The sequence below is a fragment of the Lepus europaeus genome, chromosome X, assembly GCF_033115175.1.
Source record: "Lepus europaeus isolate LE1 chromosome X, mLepTim1.pri, whole genome shotgun sequence".
NCBI classification, from domain to species: Eukaryota; Metazoa; Chordata; class Mammalia; order Lagomorpha; family Leporidae; genus Lepus; species Lepus europaeus.
In genome coordinates this window covers 47199320-47223619 of record NC_084850.1, presented here as the reverse complement: position 1 = coordinate 47223619, position 24300 = coordinate 47199320, and the positions used below count along the sequence as shown (strand labels likewise).

The following is a 24300-nucleotide window of genomic DNA, read 5'->3' as shown; positions in this document are numbered from 1 at the left end:
CAGCAGTTGCATTAAAGGCCATCGTTGTTATACAGTTGCAAAAAAACCTCGGCAGAATTCTGGTTCCTGCATCTCCGTTCTAGAGCTTTATGGGAAGGCATTCATTCGGATTGACACAATAGCCTATCCAGCTGGAGAATTATCTAAGCAGAAAAGTGAGGAACTGCAGGCTTCCTCTGACTGCTTACAGTAAAATAGACATGATTTAAAGACGGAGCTTATCATTAAAAGGGAAGCAGAAGCCGGCGCCGTAGCTTAACAGGCTAATCCTCTGCCTTGCAGCGCCAGCACACTGGGTTCTGGTCCCGATCGGGGCGCCGGATTCTATCCTGGTTGCCCCTCTTCCAGGCCAGCTCTCTGCTATGGCCCGGGAAGGCAGTGGAGGATGGCCCAAGTCCTTGGGCCCTGCACCCGCATGGGAGACCAGGAGAAGCACCTGGCTCCTGCTTCTGATCAGCGAGATGCGCGGCCGCAGCGGCCATTTGAGGGTGAACCAACGGCAAAAAGGAAGACCTTTCTCTCTGTCTCTCTCTCTCACTATCCACTCTGCCTTTAAAAAAAATAATAAAATAAAATTAAATTAAATTTAAAAAAAAGGGAAGCAGAGAAGAAAGATTGGAAAATCTGTATACTTGTTATATATAAAAAGGCATTTTTAACTTTTATTTAATGAATATAATTTCCAATGTACAGCTTATGGATTACAATGGCTTCCCCCTCGCCATAACTTCCCTCCCACCTGCAACCTCCCCTCTCCCGCTCCCTCTTCCCTTCCATTCACACCAAGATTCATTTTCAATTCTCTTTATATACAGAAGATCATTTAGTATATATTAAGTAAAGATTTCAACAGTTTGGCACCCACATAGAAACACAAAGTGAAACATACTGTTTGAGTACTAGTTACAGCATTAAATCACAATGTACAGCACATTAAGGACAGAGATCCCACATGAAGAGCAAGTGCACAGTGACTCCTGTTGTTGACCCAACAAATTGACACTCTAGTTTATGGCGCCAGTAACCACCCTAGGCTGTCGTCATGAGTTGCCAAGGCTATGGAAGCCTTCCAAGTTCGCTGACTCTGATCATATTTAGACAAGGTCATAAAAGGCAGGGTGAGGATAGTAACCAATGTTCCTAAGAGTGGCGTTAACCAGGTCTGAACAATTATACAGCATTAAGTGGGGAAGAGGACCATCAGTACACACAGGTTGGGAGTAGAGCCATTGGTGGTAGAGTAGAGGTTATGATTACAAAGGAATGAGGCCCAAGTGCGCTAGACGGGGTCTAGAACAAAGGACAAAGTCATTATTAGAGGAGCTAAGAAAGGTGCTGTCTAAGCTACAATTAAGTTTTCTGATTGAGAGGCAAATAGAACCTGACAGAAGGGGCCTGGTAATAATCTGGTGGGCTTTAGGCCTTGTAAGTTAAGAGGCCCAGACCTATCTATCTCTTCGCATGGGGTACATCCTAAGGGAGGTGTGAACCACCTGAGGGAAGGCACCCTGTTGACTTTCATTACTTAGCTGGCCTGGGAGGAGGGCTGGCCAGGTAAAGGCAGGTGGCATCTCTAACAAGAAATTTACAGTTCTGCCTGCAATGTTGCTGACCCTGCTTGGCCGTCCCCTCAGCTGCAGTGGTCACTTTGGAAGTTGGGCTAAGTGAAGGGCTTTTCAGCTTAGAGCCAATAAGATCTGTGGCTCTGACCTGGGCATCCTTTGACTCCAGGGCAGGTCCATTTCCAGTGATCCAACTCTTGGCAGAGCTGCCAGTAAAAAGGCATATTTTAGAGGAGAAAAGTAAGGCTCTGGCCAGATGGCTGAATGAATGAATGAATCTGAAATAGTTATGTATTTAGAGTCACTGGGTCTTAAAAGAGTGGTGTACCTGGTTCTGCACATAACCCACCTCTGTACCTCTCTATCTCTCATTCTATATCCAGTTGGCTAAGACATGGGTCTAACATAATACGACATCATCATGGGAGTGATTGACTTCCCATCATATTTGCCAGATTATACTGATTAGAAACAAGGCATCCTATCCCTAACCCAAGGCACAAGTTCTGTCCACATTCAAGGGGAGAAGATTATCATAGGATGTGTCTGCTACAAGGGGAGAAGATTATAATAGGATGTGTCTGCTACAATAATGTATGATTGCATTCATATGGCATTTTCAAACAGCTAAAAATATAGCAATGATATAAAGATCAGTGTTATCAGGTGTACAGGTGGGAAGGGTGTTCCTACACACGGATAGCACAAGGAAGTTGTGAGGGTGATGGAACTCTTCTGTCTTTTGATTGGGGGAGGTGTGGTTATATGAACCTATAATTACATTAAAAATCAGAGAACTATAAACTGCAAAAGGACACATATAAAGTGTGATACTTTAAAGTATAATTTTAACATATAATAATTCACATTTTGAAAATTTAAGTTGGAAATGTAGTAATAACATTATATAAAGAGCAATTCTTCATCAGTAAGCTTTAGAAACCATCTGCACTTTTAATGACCACAAAATAACTATCATGCATTCACTATTTAAAAAGCACCAGTTCCACTTCCACTTAGGATAGAAAAAACCATATGAGAATGTCACCCATAAATAAGCAATTACAAATTTTGAGATAACATACAAAACCATAACTTTCCTTGAGTCCATCAGAGAACTTAGTTAAACTGAATTCCAAAGGGCAACCAGTCCCTTTAAGGATAGACAGACAGAAGGTTCCACTTCGCCTTGGCCACAGTATAGAGGCAAAGGCTACTGTCATGCAAGCAGGTAAAAAGAAATCAGCTGAGGGGCATGTGTTTGGACTAGTGCTTAAGGTACCCACATCCCATGCTGGAGTACCTGGATTCAATAACTGGCTTTGAATCCTGACTCCAGATTCCTGGGAGTCAGCAAATGATGGTTCAAGCAGTTGGGTTTCTGTCACCCACATGGGAGACATAGACTGCTTCAGTACTACCATCTCTCTTTTTATCTCTATTTCTCTCCATTCTCTGCCTCTCTCTCTTAAATAATTATAAAAGAATCAGCTGAGATTTTAATGAATTCTTAAAGGTAAGGCCCGGATTGTGTCAATTTGCAATATCTGGAACCTCCACTGCCAAGCTGTTTTTTTTTTTTTAATCATGATCCTTAGCCAGAAACTCACAAAAATGAGTGGGGACAAAGAGAGGACATAAAAGAGCCCATATCACTGGCTCAGGTGTGCAGGAAGCAATCAACTGTTGCAGGGAACAGACACATGGATTCAAACACTTAAACCTTTCGATCATGGAGATCAAAAGCCTTAAGCAACTAGGCTAAAAGAGGCACACTGTCTCTTCCTGGACTCAGGCAACAATCTATTGCTTCTAGGGTAGAAGCAAAATTCATCTTCCTGGGGAGAGAGTGACAAGAAACTCTCCCATCCTTAGGACAAAGTCATGAATCCATTGTTGTTGAAGAAGTAGAAGCAAAAACTTTGCGTCTTTGACCTTCTCAGATGTAGGATCTTACAAGGATAAAAAGTTCTAGTCAATATAATAAGGCCTGAAAATGAATGAATGGCATATGGATTGGAAAGAAGCATAACTTCAGATAGCATGATGAACTATGTAGAAAATCCCAATGCATTTACCAAATGAAAGCTATTGACTTACTCAGCAAGTTTAACAGTATCACCAGATTCAAGGTCAATATAATTCACCTTACTTCTATACCAAAAACACTCTTGGAAGTTGAAAAACCAAGTATCTTTTACAGTATCACCAAAAACAGAAAATACTAAAGGAGGATAAAGCCAACAAATATGTGCAAAATTTGTGTGCTGAAGACATAAACTACTGAGAGATATTAAAGCACACCTATCTAAATAAACAGAGAAATATGTCATGTTCATTGAGTAACATACTCACTAGTTTTAGGATGTACCATCTCCTAAATCATATCTATAGGATCACTGAATCTCGACCAAAAATCCTAGTAGCCTTTTTTTTAGAAATTGAGAAATCTAAAATGCATATGGAAAAACAAAGAAACCATAACAGTCAAACCAATTATGAAAAGGAAATACAAAAGCTGCAAGACCCACACTACCTGATTTCAAGACTAATCAAGATAGTGTGTTTAGTGTGTTATTGACATAAGATTGGCATGTACATCAATAGAGCAAAAAGGCCAGAAAATATGGACAATAGATTTTTTTTTGCAAAGGTAATTAAATGGAGAAATAAGGTATTTCCAACAAAAAGTGCTGGAACACTATACATCATATGTGAAATATATTCTTCTCAAAACCATTAACTAAGGCTATACAAAAATGAATTTAGGGGCCAGCGTTGTGGCACAGTGGGTTAAAGCCCTGGCCTGCAGCATCGGCATCCCATATGGGCTCCAGTTCGAGTCCCAGCTGCTCCACTCCTGATCCAGCTTTCTGCTGTGGCCTAGGAAAGCAGTGGAAGATGGCCCAAGTCCTTGGGGCCCTGCACCCATGTGGGAGAGCCGGAAAAAGCTCCTGGTTCCTGGCTCGCAACTCCGGCCGTTGTGGCCATCTGAGGAGCGAACCAGCAGATGGAAGGCCTCTCTCTCTCTCTCTCTCTCTCTCTCTGCCTCTGTCTCTCTGTAGCTCTGCCTTTCAAATAAATAAATAAATCTTTAAGAAAACATACAGAGTGCCAATGGATATGATTGATAGGAATCAAGACTCAGGATGATAGAGTGGGAAACATTTTTAAGGGAATAAAATGCCAAAAAGATTGGTGAGGACCTCGCAACCTCACTATCATAGCACACAAGTAAATTTCTACCACACTCTGAGCATTCAAGTAGAGAATAAGGTATAGTGTTCTTCCTCATATTAACAAGCAAAGAGAAAGATCTATCTGGGGTTTGCCTTGGGGAATTTAAAAAGAAAAAAACATTCATAGGAAAGGATCAAGGTAGGACCAAAATTATTTCTGTCACCTCTCTAATTAACGGTACTTTCCAGTTTCCTTCCTTCCTTCCTTCCTTCCTTCCTTCCTTCCTTCCTTCCTTTCTTCTTTCTTTCTTTCTTTCTTTCTTTCTTTCTTTCTTTCTTTCTTTCTTTCTTTCTTTCTTTCTTTCTTTCTTTCTTTCTTTCTTTCAAGAGATAAGAGACTATTAAACACCAAATGCATAGGGTTTGGCATTGTGGTGCAGTGGGTGAAGTTGCTTAAAAAGAAAAAAACATTCATAGGAAAGGGTCAAGGTAGGACCAAAATTATTTCTGTCACCTCTCTAATTAATGGTACTTTCCAGTTTCCTTCCTTCCTTCCTTCCTTCCTTCCTTCCTTCCTTTCTTCTTTCTTTCTTTCTTTCTTTCAAGAGATAAGAGACTATTAAACACCAAATGCATAGGGTTTGGCATTGTGGTGCAGTGGGTGAAGTTGCTTAAAAAGAAAAAACATTCATAGGAAAGGGTCAAGGGTAGGACCAAAATTATTTCTGTCACCTCTCTAATTAATGGTACTTTCCAGTTTCCTTCCTTCCTTCCTTCCTTCCTTCCTTCCTTCCTTCCTTCCTTCCTTCCTTCTTTCTTCTTTCTTTCTTTCTTTCTTTCTTTCTTTCTTTCTTTCTTTCTTTCTTTCTTTCAAGAGATAAGAGACTATTAAACACCAAATGCATAGGGTTTGGCATTGTGGTGCAGTGGGGTGAAGTTGCTTAAAAAGAAAAAAACATTCATAGGAAAGGGTCAAGGTAGGACCAAAATTATTTCTGTCACCTCTCTAATTAATGGTACTTTCCAGTTTCCTTCCTTCCTTCCTTCCTTCCTTCCTTCCTTCCTTCCTTCCTGAAGAGATAAGAGACTATTAAAGACCAAATGGATAGGGCTTGGCATTGTGGTGCAGTGGGTGAAGTTGCTGATTGCAAATGCTGGCATCCTATATTGGTATGCTTGTTCAAGTTCCAGTTGCTGCACTTCCAATTCAGCTCCCTGCTAATGCACCAGGGAAAGCAGTGGAAGATGTTCTAAGGACTTTGGCACTTGTCACCTATATGGGAGACCCAGATGGAGCTCCTACTTTGGCTTGGCCCAGCCTTGGCCATTGCAACCATTTGGGTGAATCAGTAGATGGAAGATCCATTATCTCTCTATTCTCTCTCTCTCTGTCACTCTGCCTTTCAAGTAAATAAATTTTTTTTTTACTTTTTTTGTTTTATTTGACAGGTAGAGTTATAGACAGTGAGAGAGAGAAAGGTCTTCCTTCCGTTGGTTCACTCCTCAAATGGCCGCTATGGCCTGGCGCTGTGCCTATCCGAAGCCAGGAGGCCAGGTGCCTCCTCCTGGTCTCCCATGCGGGTGCAGGGGCCCAAACACTTGGGCCATCCTCCACTTCCCTCCCGGACCACAGCAGAGAGCTGGACTGGAAGAGGAGAAACTGGGACTAGAACCCGGCGCCCATGTGGAATGACAGCGCCGCAGGCGGAGGATTAACCAAGTGAGCCAATAAATCTTTTTTTTCAAAAGATCAAATATCTAAACTTAGGAGTTTCTTAGGTAAGCATTATGGCAAGGTTGCTATGTGTTCCAAATTCTCAAACGAGACAAACATACAGACAGGGGATTAAAATCCAGTTGTACTGTTGAAATCTTTACTTAATATATACTAAACTGATCTTCTGTATATAAAGAGAATTGAAAATAAATCTTGATTGTGAATGGAAGGGGAGAGGGAGTGGGAAAGGGGAAGGTTGCGGGTGGGAGGGAAGTTATGGGGGGGCAAGTCATTGTAATCCATAAGCTGTACTTTGGAAATTTATATTCATTAAATAAAAGTTTTAAAAAAAAGAATTCAGTTGTAATGCAACTAGTGGACTAGACAGGCAGTTGGTGCTACCAAATATCAAAATGTATTACATGGGGCTGGTGCTGTGGCACAAAGTTAAAGCCCCTGCCTGTGGTGCCAGCGTCCCATATGGGTGCCGGTTTGAGTCCCAGCTGCTCCACTTCTGATCCAGCTCCCTGATAATTGCACCTGGGAAAGCAGCAGAAGATGGCTTAAGTCCTTGGGCCCCTGCACCTACATGGGAAACCCGGAGGAGGCTCCTGGCTCCTGGATTTGGATCTGCTCAGCTCTGGCTGTTGTGGCCACTTGGAGAGTGAACCAGCAGATGGAGGACCTCTCTCTCTCTCTCTGCCTCTACCTCTCTCTGTAACTCTTTCAAATAAATCTTAAGAAACACATATTACAAGGTTAAAGTAATTTTTTAAAGTTCAGTGACAGTTCAATTGTATAGCAAGAGGTAGATATGCACACAGGAAGAAAGGGAAAAGGAAAACTTGTACAAAATGATCCTCAGAAGAGCTGATGCTATACATGATTCACTGGCACACTTGGCTATAGGCTAGAAACGAATCCGTGAACCCTCAACTTAGGAAAATCCTTAGGTCGCTGAACTGTGTTTGACTGTCTGGTTTAACCAGAGAATTATTTGAGAGGGCTCTACTGCCTTAGGTTACTGATTTTCTCCTTCTGTGGCTTCTGCATATCCTCCTAAAGGTCACAGGTAAGCTTTAATAAAGAGCTCTGAATGGGTGACACTAGAGGATCCACATTTAAAGACAAGAGGTAAGGAACAATAATGCTGGAGAAGACATAGAAAAAACTCACGGGCAGGTGTTGTGATGCAGCAGGTTAAACCGTATCTGAGTGCCTGGAATGGTGCTCTCCACTGCTTCGATCAGCTTCCTGCTACTGTGCCTGGGAGCCAGCAGGTGAAGGTATGCCCGAAGTACTTGGTTCTTGCTATGTGTAATGGAGACCAGGATGGAGTTCCTGGCTCCTGCTTCAGCCTGGCTGAGTAGCAGTTGTTGCAGGCATTTGGAGAGCGAACCAATGCATAGACAATCACTGTCTGTCTCTTCCTGTCACTATGACTTTTAAATAAATAAATACTTTTAAAATACCTGGGCCTCAGGGGCTGGTGCTGTGGCGCAACAGGTTAACACCATGGACTGAAGCACCGGCATCCCATATGGGCGCCGGCATCCCATATGGGCGCCGGCATCCCATATGGCCACCGGTCAAGACCCAGCTGCTCCACTTTCAATCCAGCTCTCGGCTATGGCCTGGGAAAGCAGAAGAAGATGGCCCAAGTCCTTGGGCTCCTGCACCTACATGGGAGACCTGGAAGAAGCTCCTGGCTCCTGGCTTCGATTGGCTCAGCTCTGGCCATTGCAGCCATCTGGGGAGTGAACCAGTGGATGGAAGACCTCTCTCTCTCTCTCTCTCTCTGTCTCTCCTTCTCTCTTTGTAACTCTGACTTTCAAATAAATAAATAAATCTTAAAAAAAAAAAAAACAACTTGGGCCTCAGACAGAGAAACATAGTATGTTTGAGGAAAGTACTTTTAAAAAAATCCAAACAGTAGTAGTTCTTTTTTTTTTTTTAATTTGAGAGAAAAAGTTATAGTTACCCCTTGCTTCTTCGCTCTCCAATTGCCTGTAACAAGTAGGGCTGGGCCAGGCTGAGGCTACAAGCCCAGAACTCCACCCAGGTCTCCTGCATGGGTAGCAGGGACCCAAGGACTTGACCCATCATCTGCTGCCTCCCACTGTGCACATTAGTAGGAGCAGAAATTGGGAGAGGAGCTGAGACTTGAACCCAGGCACTCTGACGTGAGAATAGTTGTATGAGGCTCTAGTATGTAACCCTTATAAAAGCTGTCACATATAAGGGCTGTGTATGTGTGGGGGAGGGGATATGGTCAGGAAGTGCTGCAGAGTACGTTGGGGACACCATTTCTTTTTTTTGTATTTTATTTATTTATTTATTTTTTACAGTTCTAAGAATATAATGATACTCCCTCCCTCTCTCCAGGTTTCTAGATGTTTATTCCAGGAGAATGTTCTTAAATTTTCTAACTGCCAGTGCTGCCCTATCTACTCAAGGCAGGCAGACTCAGATGCAAAGGTCTGTCTCTCTGCACTGACTCAGATAACAATACAATAACCTTGCTACAAGGATGAGCTTCGTAGTCAGAGGTTCAGAATTGCTGTCATGGCTACCTACCAGACACGATCATTTTCTAGAATTTCTCAACAGACAGGTGGTTGAATGGGAAATACAAGTCCTCCATAAGTAGCCATCATTATGACCATTTGTATAATATCTTTATAGGGGATTAGCACCCAGATGTTCCTCAACTTACAATGGGCTTATAGCCTAGTAAACCCATCAGCAATAGAAAATACTTGAAGTCCAAAAATGTATTAACACATTTTGGGGACACTGTGGCATGCAAAAACAAACAAAAAAAAAAAGGAAAACCTCTCAAAAATATGAACGACATAGTACATGGTGGAGTATCAGTCATCCACTCTCACGATTATGTGTCTGACGGTGAGTCATGACTTGACTCTCACGATTATGTGTCTGACGGTGAGTCATGACTTGCTATCACTACCATCCACCGCATTACACTGTATATTGCTAGCCAAGGAAAAGATCAACACTGCAGTTTTGAAGTATCATGTCTACTGAATGCATATCCATTTTACATCATTAAGGAAGCAAAATGGCGTAAGTCGATCCACCATAAGTTGGAGTCTATTTGTGTTTAATTTCTTCCAGACACTAGAATCTGTTCCTCTTAAATTCATATGCTGTTAAGGGCAGAGCAGGGAAAACAATATATTATACCTCGTTCTCAACGTGTTTTCAAGATGAGCTGTTTCATGAAATGGGAAGAGTCTTACCCTCTGTCAGCGAGATTGTGGTGGGTCTGGCCCTGTGACTCAGCAGAGCCTTCACCCCCGCGGTGGCCCTTCTGGGGGTGCACAGCCTTTCTGGAGCTCAGCTGGGGTCACGTGCAGATTGCCAAGGTCACAGGTGTCTCTGATATCAACCTAGGCTTTCCAAAAGGAAGACAGGGAAAAAGACAAGTAAATGAAAAAAAATAAGTGTGAAGAAATTTCCCTAATGAGACTTGAGCAGACATTTCACTGGAAAACACGGGGAACGAGCTGAAACCTTCATGGTGTAAATGCTGTGTTGGTTGCCATTGTCCTTAGACTGTGAAATGCCCTCTGTGACAGATCATTTGGTTCATGTTGAAATCATCTCCCTCAGAAAACTATGAGGTGGAGGTGGAAGAGAAAGGAAATGACAATTGCCTTGTGTCTCCTATGGGACAGACTATGCAGCATCTTTTTTGTTTTCTGTTTGAATTCTCACATCAGTCCTTGGGTAGGGCTTTTTCTTCCAGACACAGGTTTTTTTTTTTTTAATGGAATTTCAATCACACTCTACGTGCTGTCTCTTAGTCTGCTAACACAAAAAATGCTTCATTGCTTTGTTTGCTCACTTCAGAAAAATAGCTGCCTGGAGAAAATTTAGGCTATCTGGTAAGCGCCACCTTGTGACTAGAACCGGAACTGTCACTACCAAGTCCTTTTGGGAGAAGGTGGGAAAAGGGTGGGAACTGCATCCTGCCAACCAGCAGCTTTCTCAGGCTTCTAGAATATACCATACTCAAATTTGAAGCTTTGTTATGCATTACACACACAAAAAAATGGGATACAAGTGTGTTCAACTTCCAATGGTCTGATTGTGAAAAAAAAAGTATATGCTTGCTGAAGTTTGAAAACAATAGAAAAAGAAAGTACAATTCTGAAAAGAACATTATTCCCTGTATATCTTCACAAGTTTTTCTTTGCAAACACTAATAAATGCATATAATTTCATGCCATCTTTTTAAAGGCGAGTTCATGGTTTGTACATTTTTCCCATCAATAAGGATTTTCTATGTGATTCTTTAATGAATCACATCAAGTACAATTTTCCCCCCAACTTTGTAACATTTCATCTTATTTTTTCTGATAGTTAAAAATGGCAAGCTATGTATTAATACTTATTTAAAAACAGATATCAAAGCCACTTCTGACTTTCCAACAACTTAAACAATTCAATTAGTAAGTTGCCTTTTTTTGTATTGATGTTGTCGCTTATCTCTAACTAACATAATGTGGTGCCTGACATTCTGAAATTTGCTTATTTTCACCTTGTCCTCCTTCTGAGACATCTTTTCAAACCACTGCAGGTTCATACTTCTATTTGTCAGCCCTATAACGTTCCATTGTATGGATGTGCCATGTCACCTCACACTTTGAAGACTGCTTATGGAAATAAACTCAATCTACCTTACTCTTAAGATGATATAGAGAAACGGCTCTTGCTGACCACAGCTGTGCCTGTGGCCTGAAGGGAAGAGTTGCGGGAGGGGGGGGGGAGGACACACACAGGATTGTAGACCACGCAGCAAACAGGCTACCCGTTTGATCAGGTCCAGGAAAATTTCCACTCCGCAAAAGACAAGAGGGGGTGGCTATGGGAGCGTGTCTGTGTGTGAGTCTCTGAGTGTTCATGTGTCTGAAACAAAATGTGTATGCTCATTCAGCATCATCTTGCTCTTCCAATTATAAAAAAATGATCCTGGAATAAAGTAATTCTAAAATACTGAAGCCAGTTAAAAATGGATTTGAAAAATCCCAGTAATGTGAACACTCAGAGAAGCTCACTGTTACATGAGTCTAGTTCACCTCTACCAGGGAAATGCATCTAGATTTTTCACAAGTGTTATCACTCAACAGCATGTCTGAACCCCTGTCCACATTCATGTACACTTACATTTGTGTGTGTGTGTGTGTGCCATGCACTTCATATGTTTACATTTTTTTCTATCAATGATTTTTGGACTGAATAGTAAATGTTTGAATCAAAATATAATCCAATCTGTAATGAAGCTAGAAATAGGGAAGGCCACGTAAAAATGAACATGAACGGCATGCCTCACTGAAGTCTTAATTTAGAAGCTGTAATCTGATCGCCCATTCCCATACTGTGGACTTGAAAAATATCGGGAGAAGCAAAAATTCCAGAGGATTCATTCCAACCCAGTAACAGCAACTCAACCAAAACGATATTCCATTCCCATCTCTCCAGGCAACAATCTATTCTTTTTTTTTTCAATCTCAATACCAAGGCACGAAGAAATTCCCAGAAAATAACTAGCTTTAAGACAGCCATTACCTTGAAGCTTCTTGTCAGCTGCAGCCTCGTGAAATGCGGCCCCTCCCCCAAGACTGGCCAGACACAGTTCCCCTTCCCAGCTGCTCAGAGCAGGCTCCGCCCCCCTCCTAGGGATCAGGAAAGCAGGGGGGGCCTTTCCCTCATTTCAAGGGAAGAGAATCACCAAGTTAAACTGCAATTCACTTAACGAGAAAGAACGTTCATTTTAAAAGCACTTGAAAGCAGAATGGCAACATGTGTCTCTTTGATTTACATTCAATCCTAAGGATGGGTGATTTCCTACCAAAAAAAAAAAAAAAAAAAGTACAAGTGCCTTTAGCATCAGTGAAGAACAGCTTTCACCTACTTTTCTTGCCTACTCAGGCACCTTCATTCTGGATTTTTAAAAAGACCCACTAGGTCCTTGTTTGTGATTGCACTGAAGTACTATATTACTTTGTGAAGAATTAATTCTCTACAACTTTAATTCTTCTGGTCCTGGGACATGATCTCGTTCTCCCCCTCTCTCTCTATCCCTATAAAACATCAACTGCATCCTTAAAGAGATATATACCTGAATATAGTGTAATAAAAAAAAAAAACCTATGGTAAAACACAATAAATCAAAGTTGAAAATAGAACAAACTTGATAAAACTGGTTTCAATCCAAAAACATCTGTAATCTAGGGGGCCTGCGCTGTGGCCTAGTGGGTAAAGCCGCCACCTGCAGCACCAGAATCCCATATTGGTGCCAGTTAAGTCCTAGTTGTTCCTCTTCTGAACCAGCTCCCTGCTAATGTGCCTGGGAAAGCAGCGGAAGATGGCCCAAGTGCTTGGGCCCTGCACCTGCATGGGAGACCTGGAAGAAGCACCTGGCTCCTGGTTTCGGATCAGGGCAGCAGTGTGGGAGACTTAGAAGAAGCTTCTGACTCTTGGTTTCGGCCTGGCCCAGCTCCAGCCATTGCAGCCATTTTGGGGAGTGACCAGAGGATGGAAGATTCTCTCTCTCTCTCTCTCTTTCAAATAAATAATCCTTTAAAAATCTGTAATCTAAATAGCTCTTATGTAGTCATGAGAAACAAATAGCAAAGTAAAAAATATGGGCAAAGAATATAGACAGGGGCTGGCGCTGTGGCGCAGAGGGTTAACGGCCTGGCCTGAAGTGCCGGCATCCCATATGGGCGCCGGTTCTAGTCCTGGCTGCTCCACTTCTGATCCAGCTCTGCTATGGCCTGGGAAAGCAGCAGAAGATGGCCCAAGTCCTTGGGCCCCTGCACCCGTGTGGGAGACCTGGAAGAAGCTCCTGGCTCCTGGCTTCGGATCGGCTCAGCTCTGGCCGTTGCAGCCATCTGGGGGAGTAAACCAACGGAAGGAAGAAGACCTCTCTCTCTCTCTCTACCTCACTCTGTAACTGTCTTTCAAACAAGCAAAAGAAATCTTTAAAAAAAAAATATAGACAATTCACAGTGTTCTGAAGGAGTTATTCTCCCTCACTCCTGATATTTACTTCCTGTGAGAAAATCCCTGCAATGTGACTACAGAGATCTCTGTCCTTCTAGGCACAGTTGCAAACCTCAAGGCTGTTTGGGTCGATGTGATTCAACTTGATGTTCTGTTATAAGGCCTTTTTAATTATCAAAACAGTCAGTGCCCTGCAAGTGCAAGTTACCTGCTTCTGTACTAGAGTGGACACCTTGGCTTCCATCTACAAATCCATTTGTTTTATTCGTTTGTTCAGTGGAGAAAGGGAGGTGCTATTTATCTGGACTCCTCAAAACCCAAATATTCAAAGTAAAAATCCAAATTCATCAATGCAAAGAAAAAGGTAGCCACCTTCCCTAATGATCAAAGATGCAAGAAGATACAGTAATTTAAATGTCATGTTTCTATCTAAGGTGACTAACAAAAATGCCAAGAAATGCTACTATGAACACTTAACAAGGAAACAAGGAAACAGGCACCCTTTTCTATGTCCGAAATCCCAAAGCAGGGAAGAGGGCAAGAGAAAAGCCGAGTCAAAGTTTATGTGACTCATGGGACCTGCGGGTTAAGCCGCTTCCTGCGACACTGGCATCCCATATCAGACCACCAGTTCAAGTCCCAGCTGTTCAGGCTCCAACCCAGCTCCCTGCTAATGCACCTGGGACAGCAGTGGAAGATGGCCCAAGTCCTTGGGCCCCTGCACCCACGTGGGGAACCCAGATAGAATTTCAGGCTGCTGGCTTCCGCCTCAACCAGCCCTGGCCATTGCAGGCATTTGGGGAGTGAACCAAGGAAGAGACGATCTCACTCTGTCACTGTCCCCTTCAAATAAGTAAATCTTAAAAAAAAATAATCTGACTTCAAAACAGGAGTGTGCTCTCTCTCCACCAGTACTCACCGTCTTCTGGATTCAGAATCCAATCTCTTTGGTAGAATCAAGGATGATGGGTCTGGCGCTGTGGCGCAGCGGGTTAACGCGCTGGCCTGAAGCACCGGCATCCCATATGGGAGCAGGTTCTAGTCCTGGCTGCTCCACTTCCGATCCAGCTCTCTGCTATGGCCTGGGAAAGCAGTAGAAGATGACCCAAGTCCTTGGGCCTCTGCACCCGCATAGGAGACCCGGAAGAAGCTCCTGGCTCCTGGCTTTGGATCAGTGCAGTTCTGGCCGTTGCAGCCAATTGGGGAGTGAACCAACGGAAGGAAGACCCCTCTCTCTCTCTCTCTGCTTCTCCTCTCTCTCTATGTAACTCTGAATTTCAAGTAAAAAATAAATAAATCTTTTTTTTTAAAGAAGAACCAAGGATGATATCATTTACTTTCATATTAGGAAGAAAGTTATGAATATCACTGCACAGTGAGTGTTGCCTAATTTGCTATCTCTGCTGGTAAACACACAGGGACTAAAACCATCTTCAAGAATGACCAGACTTATCCATGAACTCCCTGTCTCCCACATTGGCGAGTGCTGTGCTTCGGCACTGTCGGTATCTGCATGATCACATTCACTTGGCCTCAGAGTAGTTATGACATCTCTTCCATGTTAGAGGGGCCCAGCGGGAACTTATACATCAGATACAGCTCTTCCAATTCAGGGGCTGCAAATCAGTTGGGATGCTGCGCAGTGCCCCCACCTTTTAAACAACATTTATTTATTTGGAAGTCAAAGTTCCAGGGAGAGAGAGAGAAAAAAAAAGGGGAGAGAGAGAGAGAGAGATGTTCCATCTCCTGGTTTACTACCCAAATGGCCTCAACAGCTGGGGCTGGGCTAGGTGGTAGCCAGAAGCCAAGCGCTTCTTCGGGGTCTCCCATTTGGGTGCAGGGGCCCGAGAACTTGGACCATCTTCTACTGCCTTCCCAGACACATTAGCAGAGAGCTGTATTGGAAGTGGATCAGCTGGGACTTGAATCGGTGCTCATATGGGATGCTGGTTCCACAGGCAGTAGCTTAACCCGCTGAGTTGGCCTCCAGGTTTAGGTCTCTTAAAGATAATGTTATTCTATGTTTAAATACAAAATTATTCTATGTATGTAAAGTGGGTGAACTCTCACAGCCCCGTGCACTATCACTGAGAAGAGATAAGCACATCTCTGGCTACATTGTAACTATTCGCTTGGAGAAACCAAGCTGCACTGGAACACAGCTCTTTTTGTAATGAGCAAACGGAGAGAAAGAACATTGTTTGCCTGGGGACTCTAAAGAAAGAAGCAATCACCCTTTTTTAAAAAACAATTATTTATTTATTTATTTGAAAGGCAGAGTTACAGAGAGAGAGGGAGGGAGGGAGGGAGGGGGAGAGAGAGAGAGAGAGAGAGAGACATCTTCCTCCTGTTGCTTCATTCCCCGAATGGCCACAATGACGAGGAAAGGGCCAGGCTGAAGCCAGGAGTCAGGAGTTTCATCCATATCTCCCACATGGGTGCAGGGGCCCAAGCACTTGGGCAATCTTCTTTTTTCTTTAATGATATATTTTATTATTTATTTGAAAGACAGAGTTACAGAGAGAGATAGAGACAGAGAGAGAGGTCTTCCATCCACTGGTTCACTGCCCAATTGGCCTAAACGACTGGAGCTGCACCAATCCGAAGCCAGGAGCCAGGAGCTTCTTCTGGGTCTCCCACGTGGATGCAGGGGCCCAAGGACTTGGGCCATCTTCCACTGCTTTCTCAGGCCATAGCAGAGAGCTGGATTGGAAGAGGAGCAGCCAGGACTCGAACCGGCGCCCATATGGGATGCCAGAGCATCAGGCCAGGGCTTTAACCCACTTCGCCACAGCGCCGGCCCCATATTGCTTTTCCCAGGACATTAGCAGGGAGCTGGATCAGAAGTAGAGCAGCTGAGACTGAAACTGGCATCAATGTGGGATGCCAATGCTGCCAGTGGCAGTTTAACCTGCTGTGCCACAGTACCAGTCCCAAGAAAGAAGTCGTCATTCTTCCAGAAATCCGTAACAGAAGGGCTGGGTGGGGTTATCATTATCCTGGTAATTGATCTGGAAAGGACACCAAGAATTCTTTGGTGCAGTATGGGTTTCCATATCTAGCCTATAGGAGTTTGTCATGGAGGCATTAAGACAGGGTTCCATGTTTTAGTTTTTAGAGAGACAGGAAGTCGCCCAGTTCCGGTTTTGAAATCTTTGTTAGCTCTGTGGAAAGAGAACTTTTAAATCCTTGACAATTATGCAAGGCTGACATCTCCACATCCTAGATAGCAGAGTTAACAGAGACACAGGGTCATATACACCACTGGGATTAACTGAGGCTGTTCAGATATCAAATATTAAACTGCATGTCACTTAAAAATAATACAAAAGACGGTCAGATGTCATATTCTCTAAAAAAAAAAAGCTGTGTTCTTAAAGAAGCATTCTTCTATTGTTTTAAGGCTACTAAGTGGTTCTCCAAGGCTAGAGCCTCTTTTTATCCCCCAAAACTTCACAAAACCACTGGAATAAAGTGTTTTCAGTGGGCATAACTGGATTAGTTCAGTACATGGCAAAAAATAAAACAAATCAAATTAATGAGTTGACTTCACTAAGAAGAAAGGTAGTGGACAATGAGAATGGATACAAGGAACAAGGGAGAAGACCAAGGAGTGGGTAGCAGGGACATGGTACCTATTTTGCAAGAGAGGAACAAGAGTTGAGAAGTAGTAAGATAATACAAAGCTGACCGCCTTCTGTGCTTTCTGCGGCATAATAAGAAAGGAATACTGGTGGGAAGGTCTTTGGTGGTATCAGGGACATTATTTGTGCCCCTGAATGACTGGGGCTTTTGGATGTCTCAGGGTTATCGTAACAGAATGCTAGCTTTTAATGTTCATTTTTAACGTTTATTTATTTATTGCACACGCAGAGTGACAAAGAGATGGGAGGGAGGGAGGGAGGGAGAGAGAGAGAGAGAGAGAGAGAGGGAGAGAGTTCTTCCTTTGCTGGTTTACTTCTCAAATGGCTGCAACAGCCAGGGCTTGGCCAGGCCAAAGCCGTGAACCACCAGGAGTTCTGCCAGTGTTCCCAGGTGGGTGGCAGGGAAGAGAAGGACATGGGGAATCCTCTGCTGCTTTTTCAGGCACATCAGCAGGGAGCTGGATCTAAAGGAGAGCAGACAAGACTCCAACCAGTGCTCTACTATGGGATGTAATCAATGAGGGCAATGTACCATGACAGCACACAGGAGTCTATTTTTAAAGGATGTATTTGTTTATTTGAACAGGACAGGGAAAAGGAGAGGGAGAGGGAGTGGAAGAGAAGGGAGAGAAGAGGGAGAAGGAGATAGGGGAGGGAAACAGAGGGGAGGGAGAAAGCAAGAGGAGGGAGAGGGAGAAGAAGAGAAAGAGGGAGAGGAGGATGGAGAGGGGGAGAGGGAAAGGAGAGTGGAGAGGGAAAGGAGGAGGGAGAGGTGAAGGAAGGAGAGGGGAGGAGGGAAATTGAGGAGTGGGAGAGAGAAGGGGAGAAGAGGATGGAGGAGAGGAAGAGGAGGAGAGGAGGGAGGAGAGGATGACAGGGAGTAGAGGAGGGAGAAGGAGATAAGGAGGGAGGAAGGAGAGAAAAACAAGGAAGAGGGAGGGGAGGGGAGGCAGAGGAGAAGCAGATAAGAGGAGGGAGAGGAAGAGGAGGCATAGGGAGAGGAGAGGGCAGGGAGGAAGAGAAAGAGGAGGGAGAGAGAAGAGAGGGAGAGGACTGAGAAGGAGAGAAGGGAGAGGGAGAGAAGGAAGAGAGAGAGGAGGGAGAAGGAAAGGACAGAAAGGGAGACTAAAGAAAGAGAGAGGAGGAGGAGGAAGTGGAAAAGGAGGGGTAGGAAGCAGAATAAGGAGATGGGGGAAAAGAATAGGAGGAGGGAGGAGGGCAGGAAGAGAGAGGGGGAGAAAATAAGGGAGAGGGAGAGAGAGAGGGAGAGGAGGAGGGCCAAAGAGAAGAGGAGGCATAGGGAGAGAAGGGGACAGGGAGCAGTAGAGGAGGGGAGGAGAGGGAGGAAGGAGCAGGGTGAGGAGAGGAAGAAGAAGAAAACAGGGAGAAGGAAGGAGGCAGCGGAAAGAAGGAGGGAGGGAGAGGGAGAGAAAATGGAGGGAGAAGAGATGAGAGGGGATGGAGAAGAATAGTGGGGAGAAGGGGAGAGTAAGGGAAAGGGAGAGGAACCAGAAAGAGAGAAGGGAAAAGTGGAGGAGGAAAGAGAGAGAGAGAGCAAGCGAGAAGGAGTGAGGATATTAGACAGAGGGAGAGGAGGAGGGAGACAGAAAAAATGAAAAGAGACAGGAGAGGGAAAGGAGAGAGGAAGGAGAAGGGAGGGGGGAGGAGGGAGGGGAAGAGGAGGGAGAGGCAGAGGAGGTAGAGTGGGAGGTGGGAAAGTAAGCTGAAGAGGAGGGAGAGGGAGAGGAGGAGAAGGAGAGAAGGGAGAGAGGGGAGAGAGAAAATGGGGCAGAGGAAGACGGACAGGAGTGAGGGAGAGGAGGAAGAGAAAGCAGGGAGTGGGAGGGAATAAGAGAGAGAGGAGAGGAAACATAGGGAGAGGGAGAGGAGGAAGAGAAGCCAGAGATTCAGAGGAAAGACAAGGAGAGGCTGGAGAAGGTTTGGAGTAGAAACAGGGAGAGGAGGAGGAAGGAGATGAGGAGGGAGAGGGTGAGGAACACAGAGAGGGTGAGCAGGAGGGAGAGAGAGGAGGTAGGGAGAGGGAGGAGATGGAGGTGAGGGAGGAGATGGAGGTGAGGGAAAGTAGGGAGAGTAGGGTGACAGAGAGGAGGGAGTGGGGGAAAAGGAAGGAAGATGTGGGAGAGGGAGAAGGAGAGTAGGCAGAGGGAGAGGAGTGAGAAAGCAAAGCAAGCAAGAGTAGATGACAGTTGGGGCCGGTGTCATCTGCAGCATCAGCATCCCATATGGGCGCTGGTTCGAGTCCCAGCTGCTCCACTTCGATTCCAGCTCTCTGCTATGGCCTGGCAAAGCAGTGGAAGATGAAGATGACCCAAGTCCTTGGGCCCCTGCACCCACATGGGAGACCCGAAAGAAGCTCCTGGCTCCTGGCTTTGGATCAGCTCAGCTCAGCTCCAGCTGTTGCAGCCATCTGGGGAGTGAACCGGCAGATGGATGACCTTTCTCTCTGTCTCTCCCTCCATATATAACTATATCTCTCAAATAAATAAATAAAATCTTTTTTTTAAAAAAAAAGAGACTGATGAGGGAGAGGAGGGGCAAGGATAGACTACAGAGGGAGAGGGCCAGGAGGAGAGAGACTGCAGGAGGGAGAGGAGGGAGTCTGCTAGGAACAAGGAGAGTGCAAGGAGGAGGCGATGGGGAGGAGGAATGAGAAGGAGTGGAGGGACAGGAAGGAGAGTGAGACTAGGGAATGGGAGAGAAGGCAGAAGGAGGGGAGGTTGAGGAAGAGGGAGAGGAGGGAGAGGCAAAGGAAAGAGGGAAAGGAGAGAGAGGGAGGGGTGAAGGGGAAGGAAACCAGGGAGAGGGAAAGGGGGGAAGGCAAGAGGGAAAGGAAGAGGAGGGAGAGTGGGCGGGGAAGGGAGAGAAAGAAAAGGGAGAAAGAGATGAGGGATCGATCAAGGTAGAGGAGAAGGGTGAGGGTGAAGAGGATGAGGAAGGAGAGGAGAGGTGGGAGAGGGGTGGGAGGGACAGGGAGAGGAGTTAGAGGAGGGAGATGGAGACAAGGTAGAGGGAGAGGAGTGAGAGGCAGAAGAGGGAGGGATAAAAGAGGAAGATGGAGAGGAGCACAGAGAGTTATGCAAGGAGAGAGAGGATAGGAGGAAGGGAGCATGGAGGAGTAAGAGGGCCAAAAGGAGGGAGAGGGAGAGGAGAAACAAATAACAGATCAAGAGGGAGAGGAGGAAGGGAGGGAGAGCAGCACAGAGAGGAAGAGGGGAAGTGGGCAAATGGAGAAGAGGGAGTGGGAGAGGAGCCAGAGGGAGAGGAATAGGTTAGTAAGAGGAGGTAGACAGAGTGGAAGGGAACAGAGAGCAGAGATAGGGAGTGGGGAGGGAGGGAGAGGAGGAGGGAGAAGGAAAGAAAAAGGGAGAGGTGGCAGAAGGAGAGGAAAGACTGCAAGAGGAGGAGGGAGAAGGAGAGGAGGTGGAGGGAGAGGAAAGAAAGGGAGAGGTAGAGGGAGTGGAGGGAGAGGGCGAGAAGGGAGGGGAGAAAGTAGAGTGAGAGAGGAGAAAGTGATAGGGGAGGGAGAGGGGAAGAAGGGAGATAGGGAGGAGAGGGTGAGGAGGGAGAGGGAGAATAAGAGGGACAAAGCAGGGAGGGATAGGAAGAGGGATGGAGAGGAGGGGAGCAGGAGTTGGGGAGGAGACAGAAGGGGTGAGGAGATGAAAGGGCAGGGAGAGGAGGAGCAAGGTGAAGAGGAGGGAGAGAAGAGGGAAAGGAGGGGAGAGAGAGGAGGAAGAGCACAGGATGGAGAGGAAAGAAGGGGAGAGGAGGAGTGAGAGGGCAAGATAGAGGGAGAGTGAGAGGGGGACTAAAGAGAGGAGGTACTAGGTTAGGAGGGAAAAGGAGAGGAGGAGGGGGAGGGGAGAGGAAGGACAAAAGTGAGAGGGAGTGGAGGGAGAAGGAGAGTAGGCAGAGGAGCAAGAGAGTGAGGAAGGAGAGAAACACTTGAGGGGGCTGGGGGATGAGGGCAACAAGGGAGAAGGGTGAGGAGCAGAGAGAAGAGGAAGTAGAGGAGGAGGGCTGCAAGCAGTGACAGGGTGATCTGGAGAGAGAGGGCAAGGCGGAGTGACAGGTGAGGCGGGGTCAGAGGGCAATGTGGAGGGAGAGGGGAGGAGAAGGGAGAGGAGGCACAGGATGGAGGGAGAGACTGGGAGAAGACAGGGCAGAGGCAGAGCAGAGAAGGCTAGATAGGAGGGTGAGTGAGGGGCTGGTGAATGAGCAAAGCAGGGAGGAGAAGATGACAGTAAGAAAGGGGAGGGTCAGGGAGAGGAGTTAGAGGGACAGGAGGCAGAGGTGATGGAGAGGGAGAGGAGGGAGAAAAGGGACCAAGAGAGCCAGAGAAGGGAGAGGAAGTGGAGAGGCAGGGATGGGGGAGGGGAACGTGAGAAGGAAGATTGAGAAGAGAGAGAAGGGGGAGAAGGGGAGGGAACGGGAGAGGACTGAGACAGACAGAAAGGAGAGAGAGAGAAAGGAGGCCTAGATGAGGGAAAGGGAGGGAGAGGAGGGAAGCAGAGAGTGCAAGGAGGAGAGGGAAGCAGAGAAATGTGGGGGAGGAGGCAGAGTTGGGAGAGAAACAGGCTGGATATGGAAGGAAGGGAGAGTGGCGGGGTGAGGGAGAGGGAAAGAAGGAAAAAAGAGGAGGAGAGAGAGTGTAGGGAGGGGGGAGGGAGAGTGAGAGAAAGGGGACAGAAAGGAAAGAGAGGGAGAGAAGGGAGAGGGACACAGAGAGGAAGGACAGGGATCAGAGGGAGCCACAAGGGAGCTAGTGGAGGGAGGAGAGGAGAGAGAGCAGGAGAGAGGGAGAGGAGGGAAACTAGAAGAGAGAGAACAGAGTGAATGGAAGGAAGGAGAGGCGATGAGGAGGCGTCAGAGGGTAAAGAGGCAGTGGGAATGGAGTTACAGAAGGAGAGGAGGGAGGTGGAGATGACAGAGAGGGAGAGCAGGGAGATGAGGAGGAAGGAGAGAGGATGGATAGAGAGAAAGATGAGAGAGGGGGAAAGGAGGAAGAGGGAGAGGAGGAAGAGAGGAGGAAAGAGAGAGACATGGGAAGTAAGAGGGAGAGCATGGAGGCGGGGAGAGGGAGAGGAAGTGGAGGCCGAGGAGGGAGGGACAGGAATGAGAGAGAGGAAGAGAATAGAGAGGAGGGACAGTGAGAGGGAGGAGAGTAGGAGAGGAGGGGAAGGGATGGGAAGAGAAGGGAGAAAGAGGAAGGACAGAGAGAGGGAGAGGACAGGCACGGAGATGTGGACAGGGAGAGGAGGGAGAGGAAGAGGTGGGAGGGTAGGAATAGGGAGAGGTACAGGGAGAGGGAGAGCAGGAGGCGGAGGTAGAAAAGGGTCAGGAGAAGAGAGAAGTGGGAGAGGGAGAGAAGGAGGAAGAATAGAAAGGAGATTTAAAAAGCAGGAGGGGAAGGAGAGGCGGGATAGAGAAAGAGGGAGAGAACAGAGAGGGAATGAGGGAGAGGAAGGGCAGGGAAAGCGAGAAAAGAGCACAGGGAGCTGGAGAGGAGTGATGGGGGAGGGAGAAGGAGAGGAAGGAGAGACAGAAGAGGGTGAGGAAGAAATAGAGGAGAGAGGGAGAAGAGGGAAGGGAGAGGGAGAGGAAAAGAGCAATGGAGGGAAAGGATCAGAGGAGAGAGGGAGAGGAAGGAGAGGGAGAGGGTGATGAGCAGGGAGTGGAAGAAGAGGAGAGAGAGGGTAAGCAGGAGATAGAGGAGGAGGGGGAGGGAGAGGAGGAAGTAGAGCAAGAGGACTAGGGAGAGGGAGAGGAGGAAGTAAGAGAGATAAGGGAAAGGGAGATTAGGGAGAAGGGAAGGAGGAGAGAAAGGTAGAGGGAAAAGGAGAGGGAATGAATGGAGAAGAGGAAATGAACAAGAGGAAGAGGAGGGCCAAGGTGAGGAAGGGTATGAAGGAAGGGGATAGGAGGCAGGAGGAGCAAGTAAGGGAGTGTGAGGACAAGGGTGAGGCAAGGAGTAGGGGGAGTGTAATGGGTGAGAGAGAGTGGGGGAGAGGGATGAGGAATGAGGGGAAGGAGAGGAGGAGGGAGACAGAGGGATGGGAAAACTACAGGAGTGAGAGGTATAGGAGGGAGAGAGAGAGGGGAAGAGGAGGCAGAGAGGAGAGAGAGGGAGAGAAGGGACAGGGCTGAAAGGGAGAAGAGGTAGAGGACTGAGAGCTTGAGTAGGGAGAGCAGGAAGGAGGAGAGGAGGGAGTAGTGGTAGAGAGAGAGGGAGATGAGTGAAAGCAAGAAGGAGTGAGGGGGTCTAATGGATGTAGAGGGAGAAAAGGAGGGAGACAGAGAGAGAAGGGAGAGAGAGAGGAGGGACAGGCAGAGGGAGAGGGAGAGGGAGGAGGAGAAGGAAGAGGTGGAAGAGGGAAGGGAAGAGAGGAATAGGGCCTGGACCAAAAGGGGGAGGAGGAAGGAGAGGCAGAGAGAGTGAGAACAGGAAAGAGAATAGAGAGAGGAGGGAGAGGAAGTAGAGGAGGGTTAGGAAGATAAGGGATGTGAGTGAGCAGGAGAGGAGGGCACGAGGAGAGGCCTAGAGAGACAGGAGGGAAAGGAAAAAGAGATGAGCAGGTGACCCAGAGGAAGGAAATGAGGAAAAAGGCTACCAGGAGGGTGGGGAGTAGGGAGAGGGAGAGGTCCACACGGAGGGAGGAGGGGGTAAGGAGGAGGGGGTCTGGGCAAGGAGTGGGGAAAAGGAGAGGAGGAGGGAGGGGAGAGGAGGGAGAGGAAGGGGAGGAGAGGAGTGAGTGGGAAGAGAGAGCAAGGTGAAGGAGAAAGACTAGTGAGAAGGAGAGGAAACAGAAAGAGAGGAGGGAGAAGGAACAGAGGAGAGAGAGGAGAGGAATGGGCAGCAAGGAAGCCAGAGGAGGAGGGGGTGGGAGAGGAGTAGGGCAAGAACCAGGCAGAGGAAGAGGAGTGGTAAGAGGAAGGAGAGTGAGATAATGGAGAGGGAGAGGGTGTGGAAGAAAAGGAAACGGAGGGAGAGGAGGGAGAGGGAGAGATGTGAGTGAGGGATAGGGAGAGGGATGCAGAGCAGGGGAGTAGGGGGAGGGAGAGAGAAGGAGAGGGGGAGGAGTGGGGAGAGGAGGAGCTAGATTAAGGGAGGGAGGGAGAGAAAGAGAGAGATGGAGAGGAGG

The 24300-nt window shown here is 46.5% G+C and overlaps 1 protein-coding gene across 3 annotated transcripts in view; it reads right to left on the bottom strand.

Annotated features, from left to right (window-relative positions):
• Positions 1–24300, bottom strand: part of PWWP3B (PWWP domain containing 3B) — a 43807-nt gene that overhangs the window by 11514 nt on the left and 7993 nt on the right. For 2 of the 3 annotated variants that reach the window (XM_062184138.1, XM_062184140.1), the window contains exon 2: positions 9722–9871. The gene's annotated coding sequence lies outside the window, so the exon portion shown is untranslated. Of the gene's footprint in view, positions 1–9721; positions 9877–24300 lie in introns of all 3 variants that reach the window. The other variant, XM_062184139.1, reaches the window with a different exon arrangement.